The sequence below is a fragment of the Phyllostomus hastatus genome, unplaced genomic scaffold (assembly GCF_019186645.2).
Source record: "Phyllostomus hastatus isolate PE091 unplaced genomic scaffold, TTU_PhHast_1.1 phas_contig_210, whole genome shotgun sequence".
NCBI lineage: Eukaryota > Metazoa > Chordata > Mammalia > Chiroptera > Phyllostomidae > Phyllostomus > Phyllostomus hastatus.
In genome coordinates, this window is record NW_025333737.1 from 38,675,355 (window position 1) to 38,688,978 (window position 13,624).

At 59.8% G+C, this 13,624-nt stretch overlaps 1 non-coding gene across 1 annotated transcript; it reads right to left on the bottom strand.

The window, feature by feature from the left end:
• Positions 1 to 4,751: 4,751 nt before the first annotated feature.
• LOC123817796 lies at positions 4,752 to 4,997 on the bottom strand. Its single transcript, XR_006785510.1, has one exon. It is a non-coding gene; the product is annotated as a small Cajal body-specific RNA 6 (non-coding RNA).
• Between the last annotated feature and the right edge of the window lie 8,627 nt (positions 4,998 to 13,624).

The window sequence follows — 13,624 nt, forward strand, 5'->3', positions numbered from 1 at the left end:
GCTCCTTCCCGTGTGCGGACTCTACGTTTGCCCTCGCAGGCCCGTGGGAAGCCAGCGGCTCCTGGCAAAAGACCCGAGACAGGCCTGCGGGCATCGCGCGTTGCTAGAGGGTGAAAGGGGGCCGAGTCCGCCCCTCCAGGCTCCCGGGGCCCCTGCCCTCGTATGCGGCAGGAAGGTCCTTCCGTCCGGGCCAGCGCCCGCAGAGAGTGACACAGGCCGGGACACAGGTGTGCACCCTGGCCTGGTGCTGAAGAGCCCCGACGTCCTGCACACTCGAACCTGGGGCGAAGGAAGGGCACGCCCCCCGGTCTGGTGTCAGACCTGGAGGGTGAAGGTGAAGCTACCAGGGTTTCAAAGGGCTAGGCCAGGACTGCCAGCCTCCCGTCCGTCTGGAGACTGAATCAACGTGTCCAGAGCAGCGTTTTTGTTATTTGCTATATGTAATCATATTGCGACAGCCAAAAGTGCAAACAACCCAAATCTCCCAGATGGGCGAATGGATAATCAAAGTACAGCCAGTCCCTGCAGTGGGATAGTTACTCCCCAGCCACGAAAGGAACGAAGCACCAAAGCTACAAGGGGAATGACTCGAAAACACTGAAGAAGCCAGACCCAAAGGGCCACGCTCCTCAGGCGCAGCATCTGTGTGAGACAGAAAGCCGACTGGGAGGTGGGGAGGTGGCTGGAGCTGACGGGCGCTGAGCTCCTCTTCTGGGGTGACAATCACCTGCCAGAACGAGGTGGAAGTGATGATTGTACGGCATCACGAATGCACCAAAGCCACCGAATTGCACACTTTAAAACAGTGCTAGCCGGGGTGGCTCAGTTGATAGGAGCCTCATCTCATAAGGAGAAGGTTGCGGGTTCCATCCCTGCTTGGGGCACATACCCGATTGTGGGCTGATGCCCAGTTCTGGCCCAAGCATGTGCAGTCCTGGCCTGGGCAACCAATGGATGCTTCTCCCTGGCATGGGAATTTCTTTCTCCCTTCCTCTCTCCCTGAAAGCAATGAAAAAAAAAAATGTCCTTGGATGAGAATTAAAAACAAATTTTAATGGTTAAAATGGTGAATTTTATGTTATGGGAATTTTAATTCATTTTTAAAAACCACAGGCCCTGGCCTGGTAGGCTGGGTTAGGGCATCGTCCTGAGGCACCAAGGTTGCTGGTTCCACCTGCAGTCAGGGCACACGCCTGGGTCGAGGGCCAAGTCTCCAGTAGGAGGCACTTGAGGGGCACCAGATCAATGCTTCTCTCCCTCTCTTTCTCCCTTCTTTCCCCTCTCTCTAAACATAAACAAATACAATCCTTTTTTTAAAAATTTTTGTTTAAGATTTTACTTATTTTTAGAGAGGGAATGGAGGGAGATAGAGAGAGAGAGAGAGAGAGAAACATCAATGTGCAGTTGCTGGGGGTCATGGCCTGCAACCCAGGCATGTGCCCTGGCTGGGAATTGAACCTGCGACACTTTGGTTCACAGCCCATGGTCAATCCACTGAGCTACGCCAGCCAGGGCTTCAATCTTTAAAAAAATTAAAACTGAACTGTATGTTAAAGAAAACACAGATCAACCCTGGGGACCGAACCCAGACTCCGTGCTGCAGCTCGGCAGGTCCCCACCACCCCACGGGGATGCCTGCAGTTCCCCAAGGGCATTATTTTCTGCCCAGGGCCTCTGCACACGCTGCCCTGTGCTCATGCAAGGTGCGCGCCCCACCTTTGCTCAGCTAAACTCCCTCTGCGCCCCCCCCCGCCCTGTCCTTAGTGAAGGACACTGAATTGGCGCCCACAGTGCACACGAGTAACAGTAACGTCTGGACAGGAGTGGAGGGGCCACCCCCTTTAAAGGCAGTGTCTGGGGGCGGGGCTCAGGGGTCAGGTGCCCAAGTTTCCATCCTTGCTCTGCCACCAGCTGTGCCACCTGGGGCAGGTAACTCAGCCACCCTGTGCCTCCGTTTTCTCACCTGGGAAACAGGGATAAGCGCACGAGACCCCGAGGGCTGCGCAGAAGGCGAGGAGGTCACCACACGCACCCCTCAGAACGGGGCGTGGAAACAAGTTAGTGCTGGGTGCACGCTGGCCGCTCGCCTCGCTCCCGTGCGTTTGCTCAGCACACGGTCCTCGCACAGCTGGCAGCGGTGGCATTCGCCCACAAAGCAGTGGATGGTGCCCGGACGGGACAGTCCCCTCCTGCTCAGACCTGCTGGGGTCTGGACCTGAGCCCACCCCTTGCTCCAGGACCTGAGTCTGTGTGCCGAGGGGTGGGGCCAGCAGTAACGATTATTCCCACTTAATTAACAACATTCGCCAGCCGAGTCTCTGTCCAGGGGTTCAGGACAGACAGGCCAACCACAGGCAAGGACCACGGTCAGACTGCAGGCAGCACCATGTGGGCACGGGGCCGCAGTCTGTGGCTTCTGGCAGCTTCCACGGGAAGGTGACCTTTCTCTGAGATCTGAAGGAGGAACGGCCTCGGCCTGTGGGAGGGGGCCAGCACGCAGGGCCCCCGGTGGGACCGGGAGGGTCTCCCAAGGGTGAAAGGCAGTGTGCAGAGGGGCTTGCCTGTGCGTGTGTGCTCGGGTGTGTGTCTTGCACAGCTAGCGCCCAGCTATTGGCCCGGGAAAATCCGGAAAACGTCAGTCGCCCCAGGCTCAGGCTCTGGCTGGAGGAAGGCATCGGTGGGAGTCGGGAAGAGCAGCCTTTCAGGTTCTGGGTGCCCTGTGCCAACCCTGTGACTAATGGGGCAGAGGCAAGCGTCCCTCGCCCGCACCAGGACGGAAACGGAAGTGAGTTCATGCCCGCCGGCAACAGCCCGCCAGTGGCCGGGCAGGGGCAGGCAAGACCCAGGCTCGGGCTGGGCTCCAGCTCTGACAGGCGTCTGCTCCAGAGGCAGCCGCTAGCCACGCACAGCTGTTTAGCTTAACTGAACAAGTAAGAGAGAAAACCTGGCTCCTCGGCCTCGCTAGCCACGTCCCGAGGGCTCAGGGGCGCCTGGGTTGGATGGCACAACAGAGTGTTTCTGTTATCCCAGAGAGCTTGCCTGGGCCCCTGGCGACCAGGGGTTTCAGCTGGGGTGGAGCCGTGGGAGGCATTTGACAGTGTCCCCCCGCCATCACACGGGGTGGGGGGGTGTTGCTGGCCATCGTGGGTGGAGGTTGGGATGCTGCTACAGTGCACAGAGGGGCCCCAACTGTCAGCGTGGCTCAAGAGGAGACCCCCGCTGTCCTAGACCGAGCCCCGAGGTCGTTGTCATGGTGTCCCGGGCTGACTAGTAGAGCTAGAAAGTAAGGAGGTGCTTGAAAAGGAAACCAAACAACGACCCACGACGAGGTGGTTGTGCTAAAGGAGCACGCAGGGAAGGGGCTCCCTAGAGCTGAAGCGGGAACACTCTAAACAGAACACATCACAGTGTCGCGCTGAAACCCAGAGTACAAAGATGGGTATCTATTCATGCGTGCTGGTCTATAAATGATTGAAAAAATAGAGAAAGGGGAGAAGAGACCAATCTCCCATGCTGAAGAACATTAAGTAATTTAAGGAGCTGCTCTGCCCTCCTCTGCCCTCCACAGAGGCATCACTCCCTGCTCTGTGAGGCGGGCGCAGGCTTAGTAACCCTCTCCCCCAGAGCACACGACCATAGGGAAGGGAAGGAATGACAGGTGGAGACACCTGGAAACTGCCTCAGCCAGGTGACTAAGGTCACATCGCCGTGACTCATGTTGACAGCAGAACCTTGTTGTGACCAATGACAAGGGCGCTTCGTCTTCCTGGCCTCCCTGCCCCACGCCCACGAGGCCAGACCGACCCTGAGACAACCGGCACCCGAGTCCCAGCAGAGGGACGTCCGCACAAGCCCCGCCCAGCACGCGGCCCCACCCTGGTCGCCCCGCACCAGGACCCTCCCAGAGGCAGCCAGCGCCCCCACTCCTCAGGGGAGAGTCGGCCACGGAAGAGGAACAAGAGGTTACAAGACTGAGGAAGTGTGGACTTCGGTTACAAAAATGCATCAGGACTGGCTCATGAACTGTAACAAGTGCCCCACCCTGTGTGAGACGTCGGGGAGACGCTGGGTGCAGGGGGTGGGGCCTGGTAGGGACTCTGTACTATCTTCTTCGCACTTTACCAATATGTAGAACTGTTGTTCTAAAATGGGTTTATTTAATAAGTAACTTTTTAAATATTTGTTCACTTATTTATTTTGCTGTAGGATCCTGATTGTTGCCACAAGTTAAAGATCTTCCCCATCATTCCTCGCTCGGTAGTAAACCTGAGTGTTTAAATCTGCCATCCCATGAGATGGAAAGAATTCAAGCACACAAAACCCATCTGAAGGGTTGCCTGCGGGTTCAGGGGAACGGGAGCAGGGAATGAATGAGCAAAATATTATATAAATAGATGAAACAGGAGAGGGCCTGGCACCTGTGACTCATGCTCAGGCTCCGTGACCGAGGCATGACCTGACCCTCAGAGAAAGAGGGAAACCGACTGTAAAGTGGGCAGCCTGGTCTGCAGGCGGCCCCTTGCGTTGGTGAGCTGGCGAGGCCTCCAAGCCTCAGTTTACTCTTCTGTTAAAGGGGGCAGGGAGGGGAGGCACTGGCCACAGCCCCTCCCCACACCCCAACCCACAGTAGGGCCTTCATCCAGGGGCAAGGAAGGCCAGAGCTATGGGTACAGGGGGAGCAGCGCTGCCCAGAAACACCAGCATCTCATTGTGAAAACGACACATTGAAACACTGTGAGACCCCAAGCAGAGGTCTCAGCCAAAACGTCAGATCAGAGATACCAGCCTCCTGCAATCATGTCCCTTCACGGACTGGCTGTGGGATGCCAACCACGTGTCCTCCCTGGGCTTGCCAAGGAGCACAGACCTGGGCATCGCCGTGGGTTGGCGCCCTGGTGCCCACCAGAGTGCTGCTGGGGCCGGACGGGAGCGAGGTGGCTGGGAAACGCTGTGAGTTAAGAAACACACAAATACAAGCTCCAGCACAAATAACAACCCCCCTTTTTTTTAAAAGAAATCTTTTTAGATTTTATTTATTTACTTTTAGAGAGAGGGGAAAGGAGGAAGAAAGAGGAGAAAAACAGCAATGTGTGAGAGATACACCAATCAGCTGCCTCTCACGTGCCCTCCCCCCCAGCTGGGGACCTGGCCTGCAACCCGGGGCTGTGCCCAGAGTGAGAATTGAACTGGTGACCTTTCCGTTTGCAGACCAGAGCTTAATCCACGGAGCCACACCTGCCAGGGTGCCCCTTTTTATTACAAAATCTTTTATTACAAAATCATAAGTAGGTAACTCTGTAATATAACAATATCGCGCTCAAGCACACTGTATGACATTCAGGTGAAGTGTTCAAATGAAAACTATGAATTGTTACATCCATATTGTCACCCTGCCAACCACATTCAAGCAGGCGTTACTTCTGACAGACCCTGTAGAACTGTTTTTAAATATATGATCTACAAAGTATGGAAAAAGGGACAATGTGGGAAAAGGATCTTTGTATAAGGCCTTTGGGGCGCTGCTAGGCCTAAAATCACCCTCCTTTCCTGACCTTGTCCTGGCCCTGTGCCCTGAGCCCTTGCACATTCCCAGGAGGGCTGTGCCAAGGGTCAGCTCCCCTGGCTGCCTGGTGTTTTTGGAGTTCCATTTTCTTGGAAGTCTGTCGGCAGGCGAGAGTATGTTCCACACGCAGGGGATCCTGAGCTCGGGTCCATGCCAGGGTCTCCCTCCCCAGGTGAGGGTGCTTGGAGACCCAGCCTCGCGGGTGGGGGGTGGGGCAAACTTACCAAATAAAACTACAGAACAGTTCCAGTTAAACTGGAACTTCAAATGAGCAAGGAATGATCTGCAGCAGGTGCATATACAGGCAAATCTACACGGAGCACAAGTGGATCCGCGGTTGCCCAGGGCTGGGCGGAAGGGGATGGAGGGGGCCAGCTGATGAGTACAGGATTTCTTCCTGGGTGGATGATAAAACCTGTGGTAGCTTTAGTGCGGGCATAGTCGCGTGACTCTGAATGCACGAAGCCATTGCCCCGCACACCTTCTGTGAGCGAGTTTTGGGCTGAGTGCACTGCACCTCACCAAAGACCTGTGTTTAAACTCACAGCCCCTACGTTCCTCCCAAGGGCCGTGATCGTCACGTCGTAAGGGCCTCGGACCGGCGACCGTGCAGCGGTCCCGTGGGAAAAGGAGGGTCCAGACCCCTACGTGCCCATGCTGCCCCAGGCGCAGGGACCCCGCCCAGGCCTTGGGTTCGAGTCCCCACGCATCCCTCGGAGACGCAGGACAATCTCCGACCACCGCGAGCCTATTCGGGAAACTATATGAAGTCTCCCGGAAGTCCGAGAGCGGTGGGACTGTAAGTCTCCGCTGTGCGGTGTCCCGATGTCCCGGGGCCCCAACCGGGGTTCCACCTAAACTCCTAATCGCTCACCCCCGATTCACCCCTGTCTCCTAGATCCAGCGGCCGGCTCTGCCTTAAGTAGACACTCCTGGGCCCTGATTGGCCAGGTCGAATCACATGCCCATCCTTGATCCAATCGCGGAGGCCGAGGCTTGCTGGACTGTGATTGCTCAGGCCTGGTCATGTGCCCCGGGTGGGGGTGTGGCTGTCGGGCTCCGAACTGGATTTCCCTGTCCCGCCCTAACCGGACCACTCGCGGCGGGGCCGTCGGGACCCTCGGCGGCCACGGGTTGCCCGGCCGGGTGGGTTCCGGACGCCTTTCTTAGCATTCACCCGGTGGGCGGTTCCGACTTTAAGGATCGGATTTCACGCCTTCAGTCCTTCGGGTCATCCGAAACCGAAGAGCACAGTTACTTGTGTTTTTAAAGCGGCCTAAAGGCGGCCCGGCTCGCGGTCACAGCGTCCCACCGGCGCGCCCCATTTCCCTCTGTCCTGAGATCATCATCCCAGGGATCACCTCCCCATTACTCATCAAAGATCCCCAACTTGGCCCACAATGACGCAAACGGTGGGGAAACAGAAGGACGACGGTGCCCCCTAGGGGTGACGCAGCGCTGATGTTGAGGCTGGTGCTGCGGTTCCCGGGGTGGGGGTGGAGGGGGGCAGGGAGGGAAGGGCCCCAAGTGCCACGGTCCTCGGGACCCGCAGAGGAAACCCACAGGGGACCAAGAATCCGAGGAAGGGACAGCGCAGCCCCATCACAGCGGGCTGTGATGGGGAGGACGCCGTCTCCCACGGCCAGGTCCCAAGCTCACACGTCCCAGACTCCAGGGATACCGAGCGAACGGCACATTTCCCACCGAGGGGGGGGGAATGTCCTTGAGCGTGACCGACGTGATCGCAGGCTTTGTGACCAGCCTGGGGACCGTCTGTGACGGAGAAGACCCAGGACGGCGCTGTGACCTCTTCGGATGTCTGTGCTTCAAACGCACCTGAGACAAATACAAAGAGGCTTTCTATGTTTTCATATCAAAATTTTAATGAAAAATTTATTTTCCTCTTATATTTACTTGTTTGTTGGTAATCTGAATTAAAATCTAAAAGACAAAAAGGGGACTGTTTTGTTTGCTGGCATGTAGGGTTGAGGACGGCCCTCAGCGTCCAGTGCCGTGCTGGGTGCTGGAGGCCTGGCCCTCCCGGTCTCTCCCCTCTAAGAGCACAGGAGAGTGAGAACGTGGGGGTGTTGGGAGGGTGGGAGCAGCTGTTGGCCTGAACCAGCTGGGAGGGATGTGGTTGGGGGGTGAGTCCTGCAGGGCTGGGAAGGGGAGCACGTACCCGCGCAGCTTTATTGGGGGGAGAAGCACACAGTGTGGGTGGGTGTGCTGGTAGTGGGCAGGCTGTGGGGGATGGGTGTGTATGAGGGGCAGGCCGTGGGGGGATGGGTGTGCATGAGGGGCAGGCCCTGGGGGATGGGTGTGCATGAGGGGCAGGCCGAGGGGGGATGGGTGCGTATGGGGGGCAGGCCATGGGGGGGGTGGGTGTGCATGAGGGGCAGGCTGTGGGGGATGGGTGTGCATGGGGGGCAGGCCGTGGGGGATGGGTGTGCATGGGGGGCAGGCCGTGGGGGATGGGTGTGCATGAGGGGCAGGCTGTGGGGGATGGGTGTGCATGGGGGGCAGGCCGTGGGGGATGGGTGTGCATGAGGGGGCAGGCCGTGGGGGGATGGGTGTGCATGGGGGGGGCAGGCCATGGGGGGATGGGTGTGCATGAGGGGCAGGCTGTGGGGGGATGGGTGTGCATGGGGGGCAGGCCGTGGGGGATGGGTGTGCATGAGGGGCAGGCCGTGGGGGGATGGGTGTGCTGGTAGGGGGCAGGCCGTGGGGGCTGGGTGTGCATGAGGGGCAGGCTGTGTGTGTGTGGGGGGCAGGCTTGGCTGGGCCTGAGGCCTCCCAGGACCCCCCTCCTGTGCTGGAATGGGGGTCTCCCGTCCCAGAAGGGCTTCTTTTCCTGCACTCCCACTACGGGCTGAGTCATCACCGTATGTGACAAGCAGGTTCCCATTACACCTCCTGACACCTGCATTCGTAAGCCTGGGTCAGCAGCTACCAGGAAGTCATGGGCTGGGAGTGGCGGCGACACGGCACCACGGCAGAGGCGAGGCAAGCTGAGCGATGGAGGAGATAATGTTACTCTCGAAACCCGGACTCATCCGTAACCCGGAGTTGCAGCCAAGGCCAGCTGGCCACCCTTCTGAAGGACGGTGCCACCCCACTGGGCCCCAGGCCTCCCTGCCCCTCGCAGGGCCACCCTCGGGGCTGGACCGGGGTGCCAGCCAGAGCAGCGTCCCCAGGAGTCCCTTCGGGGCCCAGACAAGGTGGCTCCTTGGGACGACCCTGCCCTGTGTGACCCCTGTCCGAGGCCTTGTCCAGGGCAGTGTCTGCCCCTGGGTGGGCGCGGTGGGCAGGCTGCCTGAGCTCGACCGTGGAGCTCCGCCTCCAAGGCGGAGCACCTGTGTTCCTTCCTGCCTGGCTGTGTCATTTCTTCCCTGTCTGAGACCTGCCTGCTCAGGCCTCTCATTCTTATCGGTTCCAGGAGCTCTCTCTCTCTGTTTAAAAAAAAATTGGCTCCTTGCCCTCTGTCCCCTCCAGCAACCCACACCGCTGACTTTGGGGTGTGTGCCCTGCTGGTCCCGATGATCCCAGCCTCTTGGGTTGGTTTTTAAAGTTCCCAAACCCTGGACCCCTCAAACCGTCCTGGAATGTTGTGGGGATGCTTATTTCTCCAGGTCGTTGGTCCATGACCCTTGTCCAGCCCACAGGGAAGTCACCCTGAGGCCGGGAGGGGGCTCCATTTCTTGTCAAAGCCCCTGCCTGCTCTGGGCCTCAGTTTCCCCGTTGGTCAACAAGGGGCTGGGCCTCATGGACTTGGCACCCCCTTCCAGGCCTGGTGTGTGGAGACAGGAAACTCGGGCTGGGCTCCCCTTGCCTGGTGCTGCCACCAGAGGGCAGGCTTCCCTCCTGAGAGCCAGAGGGCTGCACCACCTGGAAGGAAGGGTTAGCTGCTGTGCAGACCTGGTCGAGTAAGGGCCCCAGGGCGCCCACAGAGGGACTGAGCAACCCGGTTCAGGACCCAGCTCAGGCACTCAGCCACCGAACTGCACGAGGCCAGGTGCTGGGACCCTGCTGGAGAGTTTGTCACCCATGGGCAGGAATGGGACTGCCCGGGATTCCAGCAGACAGAGGGGAGGGGGGTGGAAGAAGGCAGAACGTGCTGTGGGTGCCGCTGCCCCTCAGGGTCCCTCCCTTGTCCACACCCTTCTCTTGGCTCCCCAGGGAGTGGCTGGCTCTGCCTGGCAAGGGGTCCTGGGGTCAATGGGAGGGTGGCCAGCTGAGAGGGGTGGTGCTAGGATGCTGGACTCATGGGCTGGACTGGACTGCTTGCGGAGAGGCATTGGGCCAGGACCCCCAGCGGCAGGGTCACAGGGCAGACTGGGCGGCCATCAGCGCTCAGCCCGACCAGGGAGCAGGAGTATTGTGGGGGCTGGTCCCAGCTCAGAGCTGGCTGTCTGGGTGGAGAGGGAGGCGGTGCTCCCGGCTTTCCAGTCTGGGTGTCAGGGGCAACGGGGGACCCTGAAGATAAATGGGTGAGGTATGGAGGCATAGCAGGTGGCAGGGGGCCTTGGGGTCCTGGCGCCAGAGCTGAGGGGACCAGCATGACCCTTTCAGGGCAGCCAGCCCCCTGCCTGGCCCTACACCTTCTCCCTGTCTTAGATGACAGCCCCCAAGTTAGCCTGAGACACCGCCCTGTCTCCCTCTCCCTTTCCCAAGCTGGCGGCCTCAGCTCCTCGTCTGCCCAGCCTTCCCGGTGAACACACACCCCATCCAAACCTCAGCCTCTCAGCCAACTGAATCCTGCAGCCATTTTTTTTTTTTTTTTTTTGGCACAAGGGTTATGTCTGCTGAGCCCTCCAACCCCCACCCTGCTGCAGAACTTACCATGTGCCTGTTTTATATTATTTTATTTTTAAAGATTTTATTTATTTATGTACTTTTAGAGAGAGGGGAAGGGAGGGAGAAAGAGTGGGAGAGAAATACCTATCAGTCGCCTCTCGTACACATCCCGTCGGGGGGACCGAACCTGCAACCCAGACTGCCCTGACCAGGAGTTGAACCGGGGACCTTTCGCTTTGCTGGACGACGCCCAGCCCACTCAGCCGCACCGGTCCGGGCCACATGCTTGTTTGAAAAAGCAAACTTCATGGCCGAGTGCCTCTGACAAAGGCAAGCTTGCTAAGTGTGGCAAGTCCCCGGACTCCGGGGACAGGAGAATGGAGAGGAGAGCCATGGTGACTCAGCATCCAGACATCGCCGGTGTCTGGGTGGGGCTGTTCCCGGACAGACGGACGGACGGAGGCCAAGAGAAGGCCAGGCTCCACCCGGAGCCCCCTGCCCCCAGGAAAGAGCCTCCCCCGGCCGAGGGCAGGGGCCACTGGTGGGCTGCTGAGCCCACTGGGGGCTGTGGGCAGGGGTGGTGGGAAGGGCTTACTTCCGGAGCCCAGGGTTGCAGGTGGGCAGTCTTCGGCGAGCGCCGGCAGCGTGGAGGGGAAGCAGCCTGGGGGCCGTGCTCATTGCCGTCCTGCCAGGGCTCTTGCTGCCCTGGGCAAACGGGTCGCTTTCTAGTGGGACGCGGTTTATGCCTAGAGGTCTGGGCTATCCCGTCGGTCAGCCCGGCAGCAGCAGTGGGGGGGCTGGCGGGGCGAGTGGGGCAGGCCCTGTGGTAGAAGAGCCCGGGGCTGCGCTCCCTAGAGAAGCCCTGGGAAACCCCGGGTGAGCGACAGGAGAGAGGCTGGCAGGTGCAGGCACAGGCCCGGACCCAGGCTCCCTTCCCACGGTCCTGCCTGCCTGGGGTGTGCAGGGGCAGAGGACTCGTGGCCCCTCCCACCGTGACCTCAGTGTTAGAATGGCCTTCGACTTAGCCTGAAATGCAGCAACACTCTGGGTCTGTTCGAGGTGGGCAGGAGGGGTTTTTCTGGGTGCCCCAGAGTAGGGAGGCCTGGGTGCCCTGCCCCGAGTGTGGCAGACCAGCGACCCCACGGCCCATGGAGACTGGAACCCGGCACTGCGGCGGCAGAGCCTATTTTAACACCGGGCAGCTGAACACTCGGTGGTTCTGGAACCACCTGGGACAAGGCCGGGGCCGCAGCCCTCCAAGGTGAGGGGGGACGTCTGGGGGCCTGCGTCTCTCCAGCACCAGAGGTCCGCCCAGCACTTTCAGACAAGAAGCAGCTTCTGTTGATTTTTGCGTATTGTTCCATTTACAAGATGTTGTATTTCCTGGCTCATTTGATGATTTGCTTTTCAAAAAAGATTTCATTTGTGTATTTATTTTTAGAGAGAGGGGAAGGGAGGGAGAAAGAGAGGGAGAAACATCCATGTGTGGTTGCCTCTCGTGTGCCCCCCTACTGGGGACCTGGCCTGCAACCCAGGCGTGTGCCCTGGGTGGGAATTGAACCCACTGTGAACCGCACCAGTCAGGGCGGAAGGGGTTGCGACTTGTCGTGGGGCCCCATCCCCAGGCTCTGGGCATATTGGGGGTAGTCAGGGTGCCCTGCCCCCTTACCTGAGCCATTCAGGGCTGTGCTTTCAATATGGTTCTCCAGTCCCGCCATTGTCCACTTCCCCTGCCCAGCCTGGGTGTCCCCGGCTTCCCGTCACCAGCTGCGCCATGGGTCCGTGACCCCAGAGCTGCCACCCACCCCGGGAAAAGTGTCCTGGGTCTGCGTCCGCGGAGAGGGACCCTCAGTCTGCCCTGCCTGTCAGGAAGATGGTGACACTGCAGAAGGGGCTGGAGGTGTTGCCACTCCTCACGGCTCGCTCAGCCCCGGTCACAGAGACTACGCCCTCATGCAGGTGTGGTTCACCCAGTCTGTATGAAGGGGACCTTCACACCTCAGGTCGTGCCTGGGCTCAGGACAGCCACCGACAGCCCTCCCTGGGGTCGTGGGACACTGAGCCTGCCCCTCCCTCCCCCACGAGAGAACCATACCCTGACCCACCTCCTGCCTCACACTTGGGGAGGCAGCCCTGGCAGGAGGGCTCAGAGCATCATGGGAACGGGGGCAGGGGCCGAGGTCAGCGTGGACCTTCTCACGGGCTCTGGGACCCCCTGGAGGGGGGAAGCCAGGGGGTCAGAGGGCCCCTGAGTGTTGGTGCCGGAAGCCAGGGCCCCTGCCCGGCCCTGCTCCGTGCCCCTGGGACCCTCCTCCCTCTGCACCTTTCCCCGGTGCGCAGCGGCCACTGTCAGGCAAAGGAGGGACATGGACAGGACAGGACAAATCACGGGAGGGGACCCGCTTCCTGTCGGGGGTCACCTTTTCGGTCCGAGAATTAAACTCGAAAAACTGCCTGGAAGGGGCGAGCAGTAGAGATTCTTAGCCACAGTGAGGACCAGGCCCGACATGACCCCAGGCCATGGTGACCCCGAGGCCACCTGGACGCCCGGCCCCCGCCCTCCCACATTTCTGGGCTGGGTGGCACCCTGCACCAGAGGTCTGGCCCGCTAGCCAGATGTGGTCTTAGCAGCAGCCAGAGGCTGCCTGAGGGACTCGGCAGTGTGGCCGGTGGCTGCGGCAGCTTCCCCTTCCTGAGAAGCAGTGTCACCGCTGGTGAAGGTGACATTCACTGTGTGAGCGCTTTAAAGCTAGTTAAGGCCGTGGGGGAGAGCATGGGGGGGGGGACTGGCGATGAAAAATACAATGAAAATTAATTAATTGAAGGAAAGGTACTTGAAAATTGCTTGCCACACCAATTGGTCCACCCTTCAATTCATAAACATGGACTTTCTTCTGTCTTGTCCAGGGACTCCCGAGGGCTCCGCCCCACGCGGTTCCCTGCACAAACACCTCAGGCCTGCGTGCTCGCTGCCGGCCGCAGAGCCGAGACGGGCCCCTCACCACTGACTCCTGTCCACCGTGGGCACCGCGGGTCTCTCTCCCGCGGTTGTGCTTGCAGTGGGTCTGGACGAGCACGGGACGTGTGCTCACCGCCAGCTCTTCTCAATGACCTCCCGCCCCAGTGACCCTCAGAGCGACAGGGCTCCCCCCGGGAGTGGGCTGAGCCACCGGGCAGGTCGAAAGTAGTAACCCGGGCCTGGGCCTGCCCTGGGGGTCCTGCGCTCCTGGTCCAGCAGGGCTTGGGCCTCAGATAGAAGCCGAGGGG